The sequence below is a fragment of the Pinus tabuliformis genome, chromosome 1_2 (assembly GCF_031772625.1).
Source record: "Pinus tabuliformis cultivar Carrire ecotype Pingquan chromosome 1_2, CPIR1, whole genome shotgun sequence".
Lineage (NCBI taxonomy): Eukaryota > Viridiplantae > Streptophyta > Pinopsida > Pinales > Pinaceae > Pinus > Pinus tabuliformis.
The window spans coordinates 73,653,293-73,660,358 of NC_142298.1; positions in this window are offsets into that span (position 1 = coordinate 73,653,293).

Genomic DNA, 7,066 nt, shown 5'->3' on the forward strand with positions numbered 1-7,066 from the left:
AATGATGATGGGTGACCCACATGGTGATGTACTCAGTCGAATGACACCCTGTTCCAACAGCTGTTGCAACTGTTTCTTCACCTCACTTGCTTCTATAACAGAGGTCTTGTATAGGCCAATATTTGGCAATGGGGAGTTTGGCAATAGCTAGATCTCGTGCTCCACTTCTCTCTTAGGGGGTAACCCTTTAGGCTCTCGGAACACGTCCTTGTATGCATGTAACAACTCCTCCAATTGTTGTTTTTATTTCTTAGTACACCCCTCTAGGGATGCCTTGCCTCTTATTGACTCCTCTACAGACTAACTTTATCTTAAAAATAATAAACCATACTTCTTGCTAGAACTGATCAATTTCTTGGCTTGGTTGGCACTTACTAGTGAAATTTTTTACTTGCCTTTGTGCGCGTTGATGATGAATGATTTTCCATCCTTAATGAGTCGGTACTAGTTAGCTCTCCTTATGAATATTGCATCACGCATGTACATGTATGGACTGCCAAACACGACTCCACATACATCAAGGGGAACCATATCTAGATCTATTTCATCAATAAAATCAGCATTGATAGCAAATCTAATTTTGCATTGTTTTGTTACCTTCAGCTTTGCATCTTTATGTACCCATCCCAATGGATATGGGTTTGGATGATCACGAACTTCCAGCCCCAACTTCTTGACTAGATCTATTGCAATGAGATTCGCCTGCGATCCTAAGTCAAACATAACATCAATATCTGTCTTCTTGAATTGTATCTTTACATGGAAGAGTTCGGTCATTTCTTTCTCTTCATGTTGCTGAAGGATACTCGAATTCACCTCCTTCTACATGGATGTACAAACGATCTTCTCATCCACGTCTGAGTTGCTTTCAACTTGGTTGCTTGAATCAGTGGCCATGATATTATTCTTCTTATTATCTTTCTTATTCTTCGGGTTTAGCTCTGGATGCAACTTCCAGCACTTCTCCTTTGATGGCCATCAATGTTGTTGTGGTTGCAGTGGTTGCTAGGATCTTTGCACTGGTGTGTTGTGGCTGCGGTCTTTTTGTCTTTTCCCCCTTTTTTCTTCTTCTTCCCCTCCTTAGGAGCTTCATGTTTCTCCTTCTGCTTCGATCCACTTTATTACACTCTTTTTAGGCCTATGGTCTCCAAGTATTGTGCATGTACACAAGCCTCGTCCACCGATTTGGGCTTGAACAACATCACTTGCTCACGCAGATGGCGGTGTAGACCCCCCAAATACTTGAGGAGTAAATATGGGTTCTTTGGAGAGATACCCAACATTATAGCCATCTTTCTGAATTTTGTGGTGTACTCCTACACGCTTTGGCCCAGCTTTTCCCTGAAGTAATGCCACTGGATCACTGGTCCTCCACATACCCAATCGGATAAAATTGTGACTTAATGAGGGTTTTGAAATCCTCCCACATAGTCACTAGAGGTTCTCCCTCCAACCAAAAGGTTTCTGTGTGGCTCTCCCACCAAGTCAGTGCATGGCCCTCCAATTTCAGTCACGCGAATGAGATCTCCTACCGTTCCTCGATTTGACGGACACTGAAATAAAATTCTAGTTGTTGCAACCAGTGGTTCAACTTCAGAGCGTCGATCTCATCATACTACGACTTGATATCGACTTTTTCTTCCACTTTAAATAGGGATTGATTCACGGCACTCGAACTAGGTTGATCCTTTCCGAGTTCTCTCTTCAGTTGCTTCTTTGTGTCTTCCCGATCTCCCGATCCCCCTTCTAATTTGTCCTCTGCATTCAAACCCCCATCTTCTCCAAATATCCCCAGATTATTACATAGGGCTACCATGAGGAGGTTTACATTTCAGTTTATATCCACGACATGTTGTTCGAGCTGCGAAAACCTCACATTTGCAGGATCACAAGGTCTATTTACAAATTCTTTGCCCATGATTAGGGTTTTATGATTTTCGGCCCCGCCGATCTAGATCCGTACAATCTCCACAAAATACCCAAAGAAACATGCTCTAATACCAAATTATCTGTAAAATGTCATGGATATTCCACTGGACAATTCATCACAACATATATGATAATATTGTATTAAAATATGAGATTTTACACTCTTACAGTTTTATTTAATTTCTAGATCCGTAGATTTCACTGTAATTAGTGCATGCATGTAAATGCAAATTATTCGTAAAAATAAAGAACAACAAAATAAGTTCACACACACATAAGACACAAGATATTCTCTCTGGGAAACCTTTTCGGGAAAAAGCCTAGCTAAAAGGTGAAGTCGCTTCGCTCTCTTTCTCTGTCTAGAAATATGGCTGCAAGTACAAAGAAGTAATATTTGTGGCCTGTAGGCTACTACAGTGCACAAATCCTCTCTGTGTGCTCTACCTCTTATCTCTCTTGGCTATATTTGCTCAACTATGGAACAAAATGCTCTCAAAAGAATGGAATGTCTCTTCCTCCTAGTGGTCTGGTTATAACAAAGTCTGATAGCCTACTAGTGGTTAAGTTTGACTACATCAACTCTTAACTACAGTTACAAAATAGACTCTTCTAGAGTCTTTTACATCATAAAAATGTGGCGAGGCCATTTTCCATGAATAATGGAGGTTAATGTGGCATCCTCCCGACTATAGATGTGAAAACAGGAAGGTCAACTTCTGAGTGGCATAACTTTTGCATACGGACTCTGATTGACGCGCTTCTTACACCGTTCGAAAGGTCTTTGTGTGTAGAATAGCCTGAAAAGGTGTTGCGCTAAAAATGCATAGTTTTACACCCAAAAAAATTCGTTGATGCCTCAAAACGCTGTCTGAAGATTTCAGACCCCGTTTCGCCAAACAGGGTCTCACCGGTAAAAACAATCCTTTGAGTTGATTCCTCCACTTTTTCCACTCCAAATGTATTGAGATGGATGATAACAATATAATGATCCAATTCGAATCAGAGGATCATGTGGTGGAGAATCTAGAGGATCCATGGAACCCATTGGATTATCAACAAGCTTATTCTCAAGTTCCAGTTCAAACTCAGATTTTGTTGGGTGCGAAGCCTGATTATCTTTTTTATTTAGAGGTATCATCACATTGGACCCCAATTCATAATGTGGCAGCAACACCACCCGTAAATGTGCACCGCTAGGGAAGTCTAGGGGGGGCCAACAGCAGGGGATCGGGGGAAACGCCCTCAAAGCTAAAAATAGATGTAAAATTGCTTTATAAAATGTCGTAATTTCGTAGTCAATCTAGGTCGTTCATTAGGCGGAAATCAGACGGTAAAAGTTATGTTTAATTTAGGGTTTTTTGCTCTAAAAAGCAACCCCTCGATATATATGAGGGAATTGTATTGCGGCTATGTAGATCTGTCTAAACGAAGAAGAGAGAGGAGATTGAGAGCGAAGAGGGAATTACAGTGGATATATTGTAGGTTGTATCTCTTCATTTTGCTAGATAATATAAAAGGAAGGACTGGTTGTTTCTCTGTGGACATAGCCCAAATTCGATGAACCACGTATATCTGTGTCTCTCTTGTTTTAAGTGTTTTCTGTGTTTATATTTCTGTAATATTTTATGTGTTCCATTGCTCTGTCATATATAATTTTTTAACAAATGTAGTCTATTTTTCATGAACAACTTGTCTTTCAACAATGAGAGGGGGAGAAGAGTCTCTTACTTTTCTAAGAGTTGCATCTTCATCAAATGTTACGTCTTTGATAAACTCTAGTTTCTTTACCAAGTACATAAATTCTATAAGCTTTTGAATTATTACAATAACCAACGAATGTACATTTCTTACCTGAAGTTTCCAACTTATTCCTTTTCTCTTTTGGCACATGGAAGTATACAGGACAGCCAAAGATTCTCAAATGACTCACCTCAAGAATTTTACCAATGAAAACTTCTTCAGGAGTCTTATTGTTTAAGGAATGATGAGGAGTTATGCTTTGCACATAAACAAAAACTTTGGTAGCTTTTGATCATTCAGCATGGCTCTGTCTGCTTCCATAATGGTTCTATTACTCCTCTCAGCCACACCATTTTGTTGTGGATTGTATGGCATAGTGGTTTCTTTCTTTATTCTAACGTCTTTACAAAGATCATTAAAATCATTGGAGGTGAACTCTCCCCCATTATCATATCTGAAAGCTTTGATCAGCGTTACAGTTTGATTTTCAATCAGAGCTTTGAAATCTCTGAACATGTCAAATTTTTCCCCTTTCTTTTTCAAAAACAATATCCATGTCTTGCGAGAAAAATCATCAACAAAAATCATGAAATACAAGTAGCCACCAAGATAAGTAATAGGCATAGGTCCACATAAATCAGAATGTATGAGCTAAAATACCTTACTAGTTTGTGTTATGCTTGAAGGAGATAGTCCATTTATATGCTTTCCACTTGCACATCCTGGGCAAACTCCTTCATGATCCATTCTAATCTCAGGCATTCCATAAACCGTCATCCTTACATAAGGTAAGGCTTTGTAGTGTGGCTGAGCAAATATTTTGTGCCATAGCTCACATTGAAGATCGGTATGATGGACTAATGCATGAATGGGTTTACCATTGACTTTGTAAATCCCTTCACATCTTGATCCAAGAGGGAAGGCTTCTCTCATACTTTAGTTCAAAGGTCAGGTTAGAACATTTCCATTAATAAAAGCAATTTTCATTCATTTATCTTCTAGAGCAAATATAGATACAAGAGCCTTTTTCAAACCAGGTACATACAAAACTTCTTGCAAAAAAATAAATTTGTCATTATCTAATTGAAATGAAACTGAACCATAACCTTTAACTTGGTGAGTAGAATTATCTCCAAGCATAACACTCAAATTAGTCTCCCTCTCAACTAGATTAGAGAGTACTTCTTTGTAACCATTAAAATGTTTGGAAGCACCACTATCAACTAACCACCTATCAAATGGATCTGCAAAAGAAGAATTGAAAAGATAAAAAACAAGAGAATATTTTTATTGAGTTTCTGTTGCATTATTTCTATATCTTGGATTTCTTGTTTTCTTAAGACGCCCTTTACTTTGATTTTACGAAGTGTTTTTTCTATAATCAGGTATGTTTTTAAATGTGTTCTTCCTTATTTACAACCATGAGAAAAGTGACCACATTTTTTACAGTTAAAACATCTAACTTTTGACATGTCTAGATTCTCTTTATTTGATTTGAAAGAAAATTTATTTTTATTACCTTTCTTTCTCTTGTCATAGGTTGTAAAAGCAATAGGTTTTCTTTCTTCATGATGTGAAATTCTCCCTCTAGAGATCATTTTATTCTCCTTTTAGATACACTTTCCCAAGAGCTCATCAAATGTGAGAATAGTGTTAATGTTGTTGATGGTGGTGATAAAAGTCTCCCAAACATGTGAAAGACCTCCAAGTGCAATCAACAACATTTCTTTGTCGAGTATAGTTTCACCCATTGTTGACAATAGATTCTTGATTTTAGTCATTCTCAGGAAATATTCCTGAACCATCTCTCATCTATTCATCTTGATGTTCTTCAGTTCATTCTTCACAACAATAATCTGGTTCAAGTTACTCATTGCAAACATGCCAATTAGTTTGTCATACATTTTTTTAGCTTTCTTCAAACCAGAAACATAAGTAAAGAGATGACCACTAAGAGAATCAATGATAATTTTCCTAACTTTGATTTCACCATTTTTATGTTTGGATTTGACAGCAACACTTGAATTCTCTGGTGGATCAACCACTGTGTCTTCAACATATTCCAAAACTTCATGTTCTTCAACAGTGATATCTAGTTTTGTTTTCCATGGACCAAAGTTTGAAGCATCATTCAGCTTCTCTTTTACCTTGAAATAGAACAAAGTCATCTTGATCAAAAAAAAAACTTTGGCAACAAGTGGGGTCTCTTCAGATAATCTCTAATCTCCTTGGACTTGTCTTCACTAAAGCTTTGATACCATGTTAAAATCTGAAAGTTCTATGCAGAAATAAAAAAAAAATCTTTGTAGAAACTTGAAAGTTTTATGCAGAAAACTCAATGTACTTGCAGAAAATTGAATGTACTTTGCAGAAAATTGAATGTTTTATGTTGTTACAATTACATAGAATGCAAATTTCTTCTTCCAAAATTTTAAGGTAAACAAATCTAAATAGAACATAAACATAGAGATCATATGAAGACAGTCAAGCACAAATATGAGACACTGAGAGTTAGGTCCAATGACCAGAGAAAAACCCACAAAGAGAAAACTCAAATGATACTTCTTCTATTATATTTCTTCAATTTTTTAGCATAGTATAGAGAGAGAGAGAGAGAGAGAGAATGAATAAAGTCATCAATGTCTGATCAACTTGTAGCTGAAGTACTCTTGTTCTTTGTTTGAAGATCTCATCTTCCTCTTGATCAAGATCTTGTCATTCACACTTGCTTCAGTTCTTCCCTTGTTCTTACTCTTCACTTGCTTTCACACTTGTCTTGTACACACTCAACACTAGTTCTCCTTCTTCACAATGAACATGCTACATCAACTCTCACTTGTTCTTATTTAAATAGATGAAAAATGAAAGGAGTTACAAAATGCATTCATGTCTTGAGCCAATAATAGGAGAATCGAATTCCATGATGGAAAAATTACTTGAAGAAAAGTGTAAATCATCCCAATAATAAAGAGAGAGGTACACATGTCTTAAGGAGTTACAATTTGAATTAAGGAGAGAGAGAGTTACACTTAGACATGAGAGAATATTTGGTGAGAGTTACAAATCGAATTGAAAGAGGGAGTTACAAGTGCATTTAATGAGGAGTTACACTTTTGTCATACATTTAATTAGTGAGGAAGAGTTACATTCTCTTAAGTGTGGAGTTGTTATTTAATTCCAAGAGAGAGGTTCAATTTTCCAAGTAAGAGATTTTCAATTTAATTTACTTATTTCATGAGAGAATTCATTTTTATTAATCCATTAAAGGTGAAAAACTTTAGATTATTTTATAAACAATAATATCATAATAATAATAATAATAATACTAAGCATAAAAATATTAATGATTGACTTGTATAATTATGATTGATTTGATTTTTAAATGGACTTTGTATGT